At 40.3% G+C, this 14183-nt stretch overlaps 1 long non-coding RNA gene across 1 annotated transcript in view; it reads left to right on the top strand.

The window, feature by feature from the left end:
• The window catches only part of LOC108531542 (uncharacterized), a 19103-nt gene extending 5889 nt beyond the window's left edge, over positions 1–13214 (top strand). Inside the window, exons 2-4 of the long non-coding RNA XR_001886200.1 lie at positions 10418–10481; positions 11486–11611; positions 12246–13214. This is a non-coding gene — a long non-coding RNA (uncharacterized LOC108531542). The remainder of the gene's footprint in view (positions 1–10417; positions 10482–11485; positions 11612–12245) is intronic.
• Positions 13215–14183: the final 969 nt, after the last annotated feature.

Consider the following 14183-nt stretch of genomic DNA (forward strand, 5'->3'; position numbering starts at 1 on the left):
CTCCCCTCCCCTCCACTCCTTCCCCTCCCCTCCCTTCCCTTCCTTCCTTCTTTCCTTCTTTTCTTTCTTTCTTTCTCTCTCTTTCTCTCTCTCTCTCTCTCTCTCTCTTTCCTTGTTTATTTCTTGTCTCTCTCTCTGTTTCTGTTTTTTTTTTTCCCCCCAGAGACAGGGTCTTGCTCTGCTAGCCAGACTGGAGTGCAGCGGCATGAACACAGCTCACTACAGCCTCGAATTCTCGGGCCCAATCAATCCTGCTACCTCAGCCCTAGAAGTAGCTGGGATTACAGGCACTTTGCCACCATGCCTGGCTAATTTTTTTTTTTTTTTTTTTTTTTTGGTAGAGACAAGGTTTTGCCATGTTTCCCAGTCTGGCCTCCACCTTGACCTCCTAAAGTGCTAGGATTACAGGTGTGAGCCCCTGTACCCAGACCATTTCATTTTCTTATATCCATAGACTTGTAAGCTCCTCTAAGTTTGTTGAGTAGTTTTTCCGTATTCCTGGTTAAGTCTCTGTTCCACATTCTTAATACTAAGTGCATTGGTGTTTGCTTAAGCTAATATGTGTAGAGCTTGACTTTAAAAATGTATTCCAATGGACAACATAGAAACATGTATATATGAAGCATATATTTAGTAAAGGTACAGAGTAATAGGCACCAGAGGTGGGAAGTGATGCTGTAGGTTTATAAGCAGATAAATTAAATATTTGTCTCTCAGGGCTTAAAAAATCTTATAATGTGTGGTAATGTAGGCCTCAGGCATAAGTCTTTAGCTCAATTTCTTGGCCCTCACCACTGTCCTCCAGCAAATTAAAAACAAACAAAAGAACCTCTCCTATTGTATTATGAAGGCAGTTCATCTCTCTCGATCACCTTTAAACTCAGTTTGAGGTCTCTTTGCACATTCAGATATTCATCACTGTGCTCAGCTAACAGAGAACCTTCTTCTCCAGGTCTTAACCTTTGTCTCATCTCTACCAGGGAGCAAAGTAATATAATTCCACAAAATGCACCACCCTGTAACCCCTTCAAGGAAGGACATACTGCTCAAATGTGTGAGAACAAGGTCAGCAGACAGCCTCTAGGTGTCAGCTCCTTCAAGGTTGCCATCAGCTGCAGAGCCTCCCTGCCCAAAGTCATGCCTTTCCTGAAACAGCCTGTATCCATTAGATTGTATTGAGCAAAATGGAGACATAAAAGTACAACTAGTTTGGTTTAATAAAACATTTTGAAAGTCTGAACTTGCTCCAAAGATTTCCCGTCAGCTTGGCCAAGTCTGTGTAGGGTCTGCACCTCAAATCTTACTCAGCATCTACTTCTGGGGCACATAATCTGTAACAGAGACTTATATTCCCATAACATAAAAGAATCCATGCTTATTCATTACATTTTTGAGTGCCTGCTCTATGCCAGACACTGTACTAGGTAGTGGGGTTACAACAGTAAAGTGATACACCTGTGTTTTGGCCCTGTGGAGCTTACAGTCTTTTGGAGGAAACTGACAAATCACACCCAAACAAATGAAGATGGATGGGTGAATGAACTGGAAGCCCTCTAGTTTATGAGTGGACCAGTTGGTATTTTGACCAGTTGGTATTTTGTATACCTTCAGTAAATTGACCCAAGCAATTTTACTCTGGATCTTTTGACAGGATTTGCTTACAGAATATTGGACAGCCAGTTGTCATTGGGATTTCTTTCAGTTCAATGAATTTTCTCTTTTGCCTCCTCATTCTTTATTAAGAAAATTGTTCAGACTGTAGCTTCCTGGTTTTAGACATCCCCACTGGCAATTGGGACATCTATTTTGGAGACGTAATTGAAAAGACCAAAGAATGCACTGAGGACCTTCTGGCTGATAGATGCTGAAAAAGAAGCTAAGATAGTTTGGTCAAGATTTCTGCAATACCTGAGTTTCTAATCACAACAACAACAAAAATGGCATTTACTTCCTATTGACCCAAACAGTGACAGTGTTTTAGTCAAGGTGATTTAGAAGAGGTTAGAAAGAGAGGTGGATGTTTGGGCCATATTGAAGGCAGAAAATGGGTTATTCTGCCATTAACTTTTAATCAGTAATTTTTTATCTCCTCAAACACTTTGAGTTGAGCTTTTTGTCCCCTGGGAATTGGACAGGCTGTAGAAATAACATACATGGATTGGTTGTACATTTTCTCATTGACCATTATCTTTCTAAGCTCCCTAATGGCAAATTAGCTAGGTCTAAGAAGTTATTAAGGCATCCAAGCCATCGTGTATGTTTTGGAATTCTGATGTAATCTGGAAATATTAACTCCCTCATGTGGGTGCCTAGTGTCTTGGCAAAGTCCCCCTTAGCTAGCTAGCCAGTGTTTGAAATAAATCCATAAATAATAATAATAGTTAACAATTACTGAGTGCTCACTATGTGCTAAGCAGTATGCCAAATGTTTAATATACATTTTCCCACTTAAGCCATGCAAGTATTCTATAAGGTAGACGTTATCATCATTTCCCTTTTACCAACATAGAAAATTAGGTTTGGGTGGGTTAAATAATTTACCTTAGAGACATGTAGCTCTCTAACACCATTACCTTCATCATAAATTAAGATTCCATTCATCTGGAAGCCACTAAAATTTTATAACATAATTGTTGCATCTTCAGCAACTCACAACATCTTGTTTATACATTACTTCTGACACTGTTCTAATCAGCCTCTGTGCCTGCAATTAAAAATGGTCCAGTCCATTTTAATTCAATCTACTAGAAGATTCACATGGCCCATGAAATGTTTTAGTTTCTAGGAAGGGAAAAGAAGACAAAAATAAAAAGAAGTACTTTTTTCCTTCAATGAAGTCATAGTCTATTAGGTGATGCTAGTCCTTGTTTTCTTTGCATGTATGACTCTATTCTTCATTTCCTCACTATAGTTTATGGAAGTTGGACCAGGAAAGTAATGGAAAGCAAGTCTTACCCAAAGAATTATTGACATAACTATTTAGAACTCAGTTTCTTTGATATTTGGCAAAATATCAAGCAAAAAGTTTTCCTGACCAACATAGGGATAGAACCTATGGCCTCTATCTCATTAGTACTGTTAGTATTAAGAAGGCAAAGCCAGCCTGGTACCTAATTAAAGTATAATGATCCCCATTTATCTAAGGTATGGCTCCAGTCACCAGCTGATAAACCCTGTCTTTTGGGGGATACTCTTGTCTTCATATCCACAGAAATATGTCCTTAGAAGTCATGTTTGAACTGCATAGCCCTATGGGCCATGGCTGGTTAGTCAGCAGGTTAAGACTACCCAAGCCAAGCCAACCAGATTGTTTTCCCTGAGATTCTCAGATGTTCTACCTCTATTCTTGCAAGTGGTTAAACCAGTAATACCTAAACTTGAGGGCAATGGGATAGCCATTAATGTGTATGTGTCAAGGAGCAAAGAAAGCCTCTGTATGTAGTAAGACAAATACTGATGTGCAAAGGGAAACAGCCATAAGAAATGAAGAGAAAGTCATGAAAATGTTTGGATTTCTGGTTCTAGTCTGGTTTCAAAAATTCTGGTTACAAGTCATTCCCCAAGTCATTCCTTTATTCTTATGATAAATTCCCATTCTTGCCATAAGCTAGCCTGAGTTGGTTTTTGTTACTTGTCATCACTGACACTTAAGTGATACATAAACTGAACAATCTTTACCACAGTTGTCATGTCCAGTTGTATACTGCATAACACTGGGGAGTGCCAGTCACATCATTGATTGCATTATATAACCATATGCAGTGTTCTGACTTTTATGGTCATTGAGTTTTTGAGCAATATATTTCCTGAGTGCTTAACTCAATTCATCAAATATTGATTGAGTACCTATTTTACTTAATCAATTCTATTCTAGAGATTGTACTAGCTATAGGATGCAAAGATTAAAAATAAAAACAGGCCCTACTCTCCACATGGTCACAGTCTAGGAAAGCAGACCAATGAAAAGCAATCACAACATAATGTGATATAGATGTCAAAGAAGCATTTCAGAGGGGAACATAAATACAATAACTTTCTCAGGAAGTATCAGGGGAGGCTTCACAGGGAAGCAATACCTAAGCAAATTCCAGGTAGCAGGAACAGCATGTATAAATGTATGAGTAAGTGTGGGAGGCTGAGGCAGGTGGAGCACCTGAGGTCAGGAGTTCAAGACCAGTCTGACCAACATAGTGAATGAAACCCCATCTCTACTAAAAATACAAAGAAATTAGCCAGGTGTGGTGGTGCATGCCTGTAGTCCCAGCTACCTGGGAGGCTGAGGCAGGATAATCACTTGAGCCTGGGAGGCAGAGGTTGCAATGAGCTGAGATCATGCCATTGCACTCCAACCTGGGTGACAGAGTGAGACTCCATCTCAAAAAAAAAAAAAAAAAAAAAATTAGTATAAGTGGAATAGCATAGTATGTTTGCAGAACTGTGGATGGTTTTCAGTTGAAGACAGTGGAAAGAGAGTAATAAATAAAAGAGTAGGGGCCAAATCACAAGAAGCTTTGCATACCAGGCTAAAGAATTTGTACATTATGCAGTAAACTAAAGCTTTTCATATTCTGATAACTGAGTAATAAAAACAAAATCCTAAGCTCCACATCTGACTGAGCAAACCCCATTTTGGTCAAGGGGACCTCAGAGAAACCTTAAAAATTGAGTTCCCAGTAATGATTGGATAGGAGGTAGGACACATCTTAATATGTTCCTTGTATTAGTCTGTTTTCACACTGCTGATAAAGAAATACCCAAAACTGGGAAGAAAAATAAGTTTCATGGACTTACAATTCCACATGGCTGGGGAGACCTCACAATCATGGCACAAGGCAAGGAGGAGCAAGTCATGTGTTACAAGGAAGGTGGCAGGCAAAGAGAGAAGAGAACTTGTGTAGGGAAACTCCCATTTTTAAAACCATCAGATCACTTGAGGCTTATTCACTACTGTGAGAACAGCATGGAAAAGACCTGCCCCCATGATTCAATCCCTCCCACAATACATGAGAATTATGGGAGCTACAAGATAAAATTTGGGTGGGGATACAGAACCAAACCATATCACTCCTCCTTATTAACCTTTAACCAGAATTCTTTCCTAAGGAGTACACACAAACCAGCTCTAGAAAACAAGAAACAGATGCTTTATTCCTTTGTCACCTTTAGCCAGTCATCTGAGGCTGTGACCAGATTCTCCCTCCCTCTTTACAGTTTCCAGGTGACAGCTTACCAGCTTCACAATGCATCCCTTCCTAAAGACTGACCTCCATCTCTGGGCCAGTTTTGGCCAACTCTTGAAGGATGTGCAGTGACGGTTTTCATGTCCTCTGCTTCACCTTTTGATGTCAGAGGGTCAAGAACTCCACCCGCGGATCATGCTAATGTCCTTTCTGAACATACCACCCATGAAGAGGCATGAAGCTCAATTGCACATGTGCATGCTTCTCCTTTCATAAATATTCATGACTCCTATAGCTTATTAAATATGTATACCTGGCCAGCCCACTCGGCATAAATTCCTATATTATTTTTCCCTTCCTAGAAATGCTTGCTCTTGGCTTTTGCTCAAGAGTTCAAGAGTACACATCCCAGCCTGTGGGATGACCAGCCTACACGCTGCAACCCTTTAGGAGAAATAAAGCTCTCCTTTCCAAATTTATGAATCTGGCGATTCTTCAGTCGACATAATATATGAAGCATCTTGGGAACCTGCTAACACACTGATTCTGATTCAGTATGTCCAGGATAGAACTTGCATTTTGCATTTCTAACAAGCTCTGTGATAGTGCCAAAGCTACTGGTCCATAGATCACCACACTTTGAGTAACAAGCCTTTAAGCAATGCGACATTGTAGGCTATTAAGCAGGGAATAATATGGTATTGCAGAATGATCCCCCAATGTAGTGGGATGGTCATATGAGGCATAGGATGTAAGGAAGCATTAAGGCAGAAGGCCAGTTAGAAAGCCATTTCAAGATTCCCATGAGAACTGAGGAAGGCACGAATTAGACTCACTATGTCAACTTGAGTGTGTAGCGCTAGGGAACAGTAAGAAGTATTCCTCCTTTCCTGCTTCTGTCTGGATTTGTGCTGCAGAATGGAGAACTTTAAAATTATCTTGTCTATTAGCACAATATGTTTGCTGAGTGTTTACTTTTGTATCTACTGCATTCTTAAAGCCCATTTAAAACTATTTTCATTTTGATCTGCAAAATCTACTCTTGATCAAATAATTTGCAATCAAGTGGTAGTTTCAAGTGGGCTGGATTCAGTGCTAAGACAGGTTTATGATGAAAGAAAGTCTTCACAGGGAAATGGAGCATTGTCTTTTTAACTGGGGACAAATTGTAGCTCCAAACTGTGCTCAGAGACAAACTGTGCTCTGTGTAGCACACCAGAGATGAGGAGGCACCTTGGTTTGCATAAGAATTGTCTGGAATAGTTATTAAAAATGCAGACACTTTACCTTACTGGGCTTACTTGGGGCTAAGACAACTGCATTTTTAACCAGCACCTCCAAGAGATTGTGATGCAGTTGAAAGATCCATGAGAATTGAGAAATACCAGTCTAGCTCATTTTGGCAAAAATAAATTGCCTTCTTATAATGTAAGTCATTGCCTGTTACTAATCAATAGCACCAAACACGCAGACAAAGTACGATGGTCCCTGCCTTCTAAGAGGTTATAGTCTCAATGATGTAAGTGACCAGGAAGTTTTATAGATCTCTACTAAAGATCCTTACTTCCACACCATACTTGTAAAGACTTCTGTATCTGGCAAGGTCCACATTGTGTAACCATTGTTAATAACCTAAAAGCAATCTCAAATAGTTTCAAACAGGTCATGAAACCTCTATTTTCCAGACCTGGATAGAAAACCTTGAAGATAGTACTTGATGGGCATCACGTAGCTGGTTGCTGGCAGAAACACTGTAGCAGAACTTGTAATATCTTCAAAACAAGTGAAGGCCAGGAATCAGAAATTCTTCCGAAGGTCAGCTGCCTCTCCAGCCATCCATGAAGAACTATGGTTCTGAATCCTGGCTAATATCAGAATCATCCAGGGAGCTTTTGAAAATCCTGATGCTCAAGGCACACTCCATACTCAGGTGGAAGCAATCATCAGTAAATCTCCCCATGTGCATCCAAGGGTGGGAATCCATGGATGTAGAGCTTCTGCTACATGTGGATTGACTGTGATGCTAATGAATCTTCAGTCTCAGGGATCTTCATATTGCATGGGTTATGTACAAGGACCAATATTTAAATTTGTAGCCAGAATTATGATTTATTTTTCTCAAACCAGGCCCCTTGTGTCAGTTTGCGTTTTCTGAGAAGTAGACACCAAGATGAAATTAGGTATATAACATGTTCATTGAAGGAAGGATGAAGGAGAGAGACAGCAGGAGTAGGTGGGGAGAACATTTAGATTGTGGTGCCAGTCTGGCTTCTGTGAAAGGAGAGAAAGAAGGAATGGGAGTCAGTGTTGGGTAGGAAGAGCCTCAGACTCCAGAGAAGTTTTTAGAAGGTCTTGGCCTGGCCAAAGGGGAGTCCATGAACAAGGGTAGTCACCATAGGAGTGCTGTATCAAGGATAAATGATAAGCAATATGTTATGGCTCACACCTATAATCCCAGCATTTTGGGAGGCCAAGGCAGGAGGATTGCTTGAGCCCCAGAGTTCAAGATCAGCCTGGACAATATGGTAAAACCTTGTCTCTACAAAAAATTCTAAAAAATTAGCCAGGCATGATGGCACGCACCTGTGGTCCCAACTACTCTGGAGGCTGAGGTGGGAGGACAGCTTGAGGCCAGGGAGGTTGAGGCCACAGTGAGCTAAGATCATGCTACTGAACTCCAGTCTGGTTGACAAAGTGATACCCTTTCTCAAAAGAAAAAAAAAAAAAAAAAAAGAAAGGAAGGAAGGAAGAAAGAAAAAAGAAAGAAAGAAAATCAAATGATAGAGCTTTGAAACTTTTCCTGTGCTCAATCAGTGGCTGAAATAACCAGAGGAAGCATTACTACTCAGTGGATGTCACTGGGGAGGCAGGTGGGGAGGGTGCGAAAGTCCTGCGGCTGGAGGCTGTTAATTCACCCTGGATCCCATGCCAGTTTCTCTCAAGAAGAGATCTGAGTGGCACACCTCTATGGTCACCACACCCCTCATTCATATATGAAGTTCATACCCCAAACCTGGATCCATCCCTTCCTCTGAATTCATGGCTGAGTTGGGGAGAGAGGGAATTAATCTGACAGCCACCAGGGTTAACTTTGAGAATTTTCAGTAACAATTCATGGGCTACATGCACAGCATTTTCTTTCCTTTTAAAATTCACTGGGAAAGCTTGGCTGTGATGCAGAAGTGTTTTCTCGCAAGTGAATAAACACTGAGTGAATAAACGCCACCAAGGCTGTCATCAATCTGCCAGCCTGTTGTCTTTGGGGACCTACCATTTAGGAAAACAGGTGAAATTTGGGTTTATTCATTTTGTCAGTTGTACAACAATTTTCCTTCAGTGCTTTTCTATGTGCCAAGCATTATGCAATGCCCAGTTTTCAGGATACAAGACCTGGTTCTTGTTCTCATGGAGCTTGAATTTTAATAAGGTGTGATATACCAAAGGCCAGTGAATGTATAAATAAATACAATCGTTACGACTTGTTATAAATATTTAAGGACACAAAGTACTATGACAGAGAGTAATGGGATTGGGAACTATTTTAGGTAGGGTTGTCAGGGAAAGCCTCATTAAAGTGGGGGGTATTTAAATATTTGAATTTTGGGGATTGAGGTAGGATAGGCAGGAGAGAAAGGAGTATCCCAGGTGGAGGGAAGTCCTCAGTTTTTTCTAACTCTTTTCTAGGCATCTTCAGTTTTTTCTAAGTACCCAAGCACACGGAGTGAGAGGAACCCAAGCATAGAATAATTTTGGAGAGGTGGAAAGGTCATGGAGATCCTGTGGGCCATGGCAAGAAGCCTGAATTCTATTTTAAATGAAAGTAAAAGGCATGGCAGGATCATAAGCAATATGGTGACACTGGTGAGGGTGGAGGTGACATAAGCTAACCTATGCTTTAATGGTATCACTTTGGCTACTGTGTATGGAATAGATTGTGGTGGGGGAAAGAAGAGGAGAAGTGGAGAGAGACTAGTTAGCAGGCTCAATCTTGAGATCTGGTGTTGGGTAGATGGCCCAGAGAGAAGGAGAGGACATGAAATATTTCTAATAACATTTTTCAGTAGAGGTCAGTGGCTTCAAGAGCAACAGTGAGGGTTGCTCTAGGATTAAAATCTAACAAGCATCTTTTTCAGAGTGTATTTGATGCAGCTTTAATAAACAATACTTATGAGTTCATATTACAGATTTAAGATGCTTCACATTGTTTTATTTTTGTTAATTTTTAAAATTTCAATTATTTGAGTATCACTTAATATTTCAATATTTGTAACCGCTGGTTAAATTTTCTTAACTCTCTGCCTCAAATACACTAAAACCACTGTGATTTATTGAGCTTCTACTATATGCCAGGTACTGTAATATATTTTAGATAGGCATTCAGCTATTTAAATACCCCCCACTTTAATGAGGCTTTCCCTGACAACCCTACCTAAAATAGTTCCCAATCCCATTACTCTCTGTCATAGTACTTTGTGGCCTTCTTAAATATTTGTAACAAGTTGTAATGATTGTATTTACAAATACTACACCTTTACAGATACTAATAGAGTAACTAATAGAGAGAGAGAGAGATCCTTTTTGGGCAAGAAAAATTAGGCTTAAACAATTGAGAACATGCTCAAGATCCTTCCACTTTTATGATACAAATCTAGGATTCAAACCCTTGTTTACTTGGTTTCAAAGCTTGTTTGTTTTGAAACACTAAGATATGTTGCCCAAAGATCATTTTTCACCTTTGTTTCTTCTTGAACTATAGAAAAGAGAGCTTTTCATGTCAACATGTACAAAGCATAACCTTTAAAAGCATTCCTCTGCCCAAATCTGATTCTGTATGCATTGGGAAAAGCCATACTTCCAGAATAAATGCCTGCCTCCATAAAACGAAATTCACCATCCACAGGTATTTGTTGCTGATCTCACCACAGGTGGGCTGCCTCCTGAAAATGAACCATAGACTCCTTTTTTATGACAAGAAAATGAATCTCAATATCCCTTGAGATATCTCTTAATATCCTATTGGTAAAATGTGACCTGCTTGGAGTTTACAATAAACTCATCCCAGAGATATATTTCATGGTTCATTTAAAACACACTCCATCTTATTCCCTAAGTAAAGTCATCTCTCTAAACACACCTTATATTTGTATAGTGCTTCACAGCTTACAAAGCACTTTTGCTACATATAATTTGATTCTGAGGGGCAAGTAAGGCAGGTGTTATCATCCTCTTTTTAATAGACAAGAAGCTGAGTCTCAGAGAGAGAAAATGACTCATTCAAGCAAGGTTTGAGACCTAAGAAAGGTAGGGCAGGGCATTAGGATATCAACACTTTTACAAATACTAATAGTAAAGAAGGTGAAAGTGGCTCTAAGCCACTTTTTTTTTTTGAGAGTAAGTTAGCCTTACATATAGATTCACCCCCATATCAGGATGAAGTTTGGCCCTCCTGGGAAATGGGCTGGCTGGTAATATGTCCACAGGTATTTGCAAGAATGGTACAAATAACATAAATGTGGGTCTCTTCTATATTTAGCTGCTTCTGGCAATATTACTGTATTGATTTCTTGTCTTTGTTTTCATTCACGGCTCCTTTCATTCACAGCTGGCCTCTATCAGGGGTTCTCTTCCTTCTATGAATTAATTTCTATTCTATTCAGAATCAACTTGAATCAAATATAACTATAGGAGGTGCCTTTTGGACAATACAGAGGCCATGCTCATGGAACACAAAAGGAACTAAGGTTGTGTGAATTACAAGAGAGTCCGATGTGTTATAAATTCATTATGCAGACAATGAATGAGATCTCATGAAAAGTGGAACTAAGCATGTTTGATAAAGCCTGCAAAGTGAAATCAAAAGCAGTGAGTAGAAATCATTTTACCCATGCCATCCACCTACCTATCTACCCATCCAGACACCCAACAAATTCTAAAAGTAGACAATCAGGATTATCAGTAGTTTAATATGATTTGGGGGTTCATTGAAGGCTTTTCTTTGGAAATGACATTTAAACTGAGACCTGAAGGATGGCTTCTGTCGTTAGCCAGATTAAAAAAAGGAGATAAGCATTCCAAGCAGAGGGAACAGGAAAGGTGGAAACAAACTGGGCACATTCCAGGACCTGAAAGGAAGCAGTAGGTAGCTTAAGTAGCATGAGGAATACTTGCAGAAGAGTTTAGAATGAAGCAGGAGCCAGACTATGGAGGTAGGACATGCTAGAGCAAATCAATTTTAGCTGAGTGTGAATAATACAATTCTATCATACAGATCTGCCCCAAAACTGATTTGGTTTCTGATGACCAAGGTTGTGTAAGCAGAAGCTGGAAGACCCTTGAAAAGAGCATTCATTCAAGAAATGAAGCATGAAATAGGGTGGAAGGAGGGAAGAAAGACAAGCACATGGCATGTCAGCTCTCTTTCAATGCTAAAGGTCTGTAATTCCATTATTCCAACAAATATTCAAGGAAGCCATTTTAATTTCTTGGAAATTTTAAAGTTGCCTATCTTCCTACACTGAATTTTACATCCATTAAATCTTCAGGCTTTAAATGTTATAAACAATAAAAAATAAATACAATGGTGAGAGGACAGGGGATGTATGATGGGAGGTAGGGAGGGATAGTTGGTGTGGTATGGTGGTTAAGGTTACAGACTTTAGGTGATTGCTCTTAACTTGGGGTCCAAACTCCAATTGCTAGACATATGACCAATGATATTGTAGTCTGGCAACTGAGAATAGGGGCTCTTGTTTCTTTACTGTTGTACCCCCAGGCCAAAAACAGCACCTGGCACTATAACAAATATTTGGTGCATGAATGAATGAATGTTACTGCTATGGGTGTACCCAAATCTGCCTGTTGGTTGTTGTGAAATAACTATAGCTCCAACTCTATCCATACATTCCTAGCAATGCCTGAGAAAGGCAGAGAAAACAGAGAAATAATGAGCACATAAACATCATCAGCCCATAAACTCTTCATTCCCAGGGAAAGTAAATCAAGCTGTTCTTTCTCCCTTTGTGTGTCCCTGAGGCTCAGCTCTGATCATTTCTCTTTTTCTTCAAGGCTGCCTGTGATACTCATCCGACCTGATTTCTCCTGCACAGTGTTGCAACTGACGAGTAGCAGACTTGCCCTTGCCTGCATTTGGGGGGATGGCTGAGACTTTCCTTATAGAAAGCCCTATTTCCAGCATGAACACTAACCCAGTTTATTGGCTCAGAGTGTAAAGAGTTGCCTTGTCACTGGCGAAGTCAGATGCAGCCAGCACAAGAGCTCTGCACTAGCTGTGAACACTAAGGAAGAACAGCTGAGTGAGGAAGCAGAGTGCCAGGCAGCACATCCTTCTTCAGGTGCTTCCTGCCCTGGGCCAGATCCCAGGCACTGCAGCAATATCTCTGCATGATCCAGAGCTCCTGGAAATAGCCCATTAAGGGCAAAACTCACTGCCCAGAAAACATTAGAACATTAAAAGAGCAGGGTCTCATCTGATTGTCTTGGTTTCCTGAAGCTCATTCCGTCTGTGTCCACTGGTTTCAGTCTGAGTTCTCTGCACTTTGAGGACATAGACAGCGAAGTTCTCTCATGGTTACAGGGGGAGAGATCATAGGGATGCTGTGGAAAGAGGCCTGAAGTCAGAGCCAGCTAGTGGTTATTATTTATTAATTGCCTGTGAGGTGCCAGGCGCACATATTTGACCATATGTGATTGCAGTGAGCCACCCAGATCCCCTTCAAGCTGTTGCTGCAGCTGCTGGAAGTCCTACTGGCAGACAGCCTTCTCTCATCAGCCCCTTCAGGACTTTCCTCAGTTGCAGAGAGCTGCCTTCCCCAAGACCACACTCTTCCCTGGGGACTCACAACCAATGGCTGATCCAGGAGAATCTATAAAGGCGGTATCATTTCAGCCCAATTTAGGACAGATTTGTTGAGCCATTGGACCTACATGCAACTTCTACCCAGTTCTTCTTTCTTCCCTTTCCTTCCATGGTGTCTGTTCCAAGCACTTGCCTTAATAAACATGTTACAAGTTAAACTCTGCCTCAATGTCTGCTTCAAGGAGCACCCAACCTGTGACAGTGATAACAGATAAAAACAGAAGACATCACTTTTCGCTGCCTTACTTTCCACCTACCACTAAAAAGGGTCTTGGACTTGCCCACTCAGTTTCTTCTCTTTCTTCACTCTTTGGAGATGGTCCCACTACTACCACAGACACAAAAAATAAGAGTTGGGAAGAGAGAGGGGTGAAAACATTTGGGTACTGCAGACCTAGTGCTAGGTGATTGAAGACTACCTGGAGGGTACAGGAAGTGACTGTGGTTCCATCATGTATTGTATTGCTATGGTGACTTAAAAAACAAGTAGGTGACTTGTTTTAAAATTACTTTTCAATTGCTGGACTGTGTTCTTGGACCACGACACTCTTCTTAACCCAGTCTATATGGGCCATGGTTTCAACAAGATTACAATTATAACAACCTTCACATCATGTGTTACTATTCTCATTTTATAGGTAAAGAAACTGAGGCTCAGAGAGGCTGCATTTTAGGATCCACTTTGCTTCTGTGTGACCTTGAGATATTTATTTAAATTTTTGGACCTTGTGACCAAAAGATGCCAAACAAGCAAGGAAATGAACGAAATGTTGAAGTGCCTTCCAATTTTAAGATTACAAATCTTTTATAGAATTTAAAATTTTAAAGTATTTTCCATATTAATTGTGACATCATGATATGACATGAATAAGGTAATTGCAAGATTAGTTTTATTACCTTAAGGTACACCTAGATTGCATAGCTGGATTATCTTTAGTCCCCTGTGAAATATGCAAAGATGTACTGTTTTGCCAATTTACATTTGGATAAACCAAGGCTCAGAGAAATCAAGTCATTAGAGAAATCAAGTCATTAGTGTGAAAATATTGCCACTTAATGTAAGATCCAGGACACAGACTCAGATTTACTCACATCTCTTCTAGTGCTTTTCCTATACTACTACACGG

This window comes from Rhinopithecus bieti, unplaced genomic scaffold (genome assembly GCF_001698545.2).
Source record: "Rhinopithecus bieti isolate Rb0 unplaced genomic scaffold, ASM169854v2 scaffold_8601, whole genome shotgun sequence".
In the NCBI taxonomy this organism is placed as follows: Eukaryota; Metazoa; Chordata; class Mammalia; order Primates; family Cercopithecidae; genus Rhinopithecus; species Rhinopithecus bieti.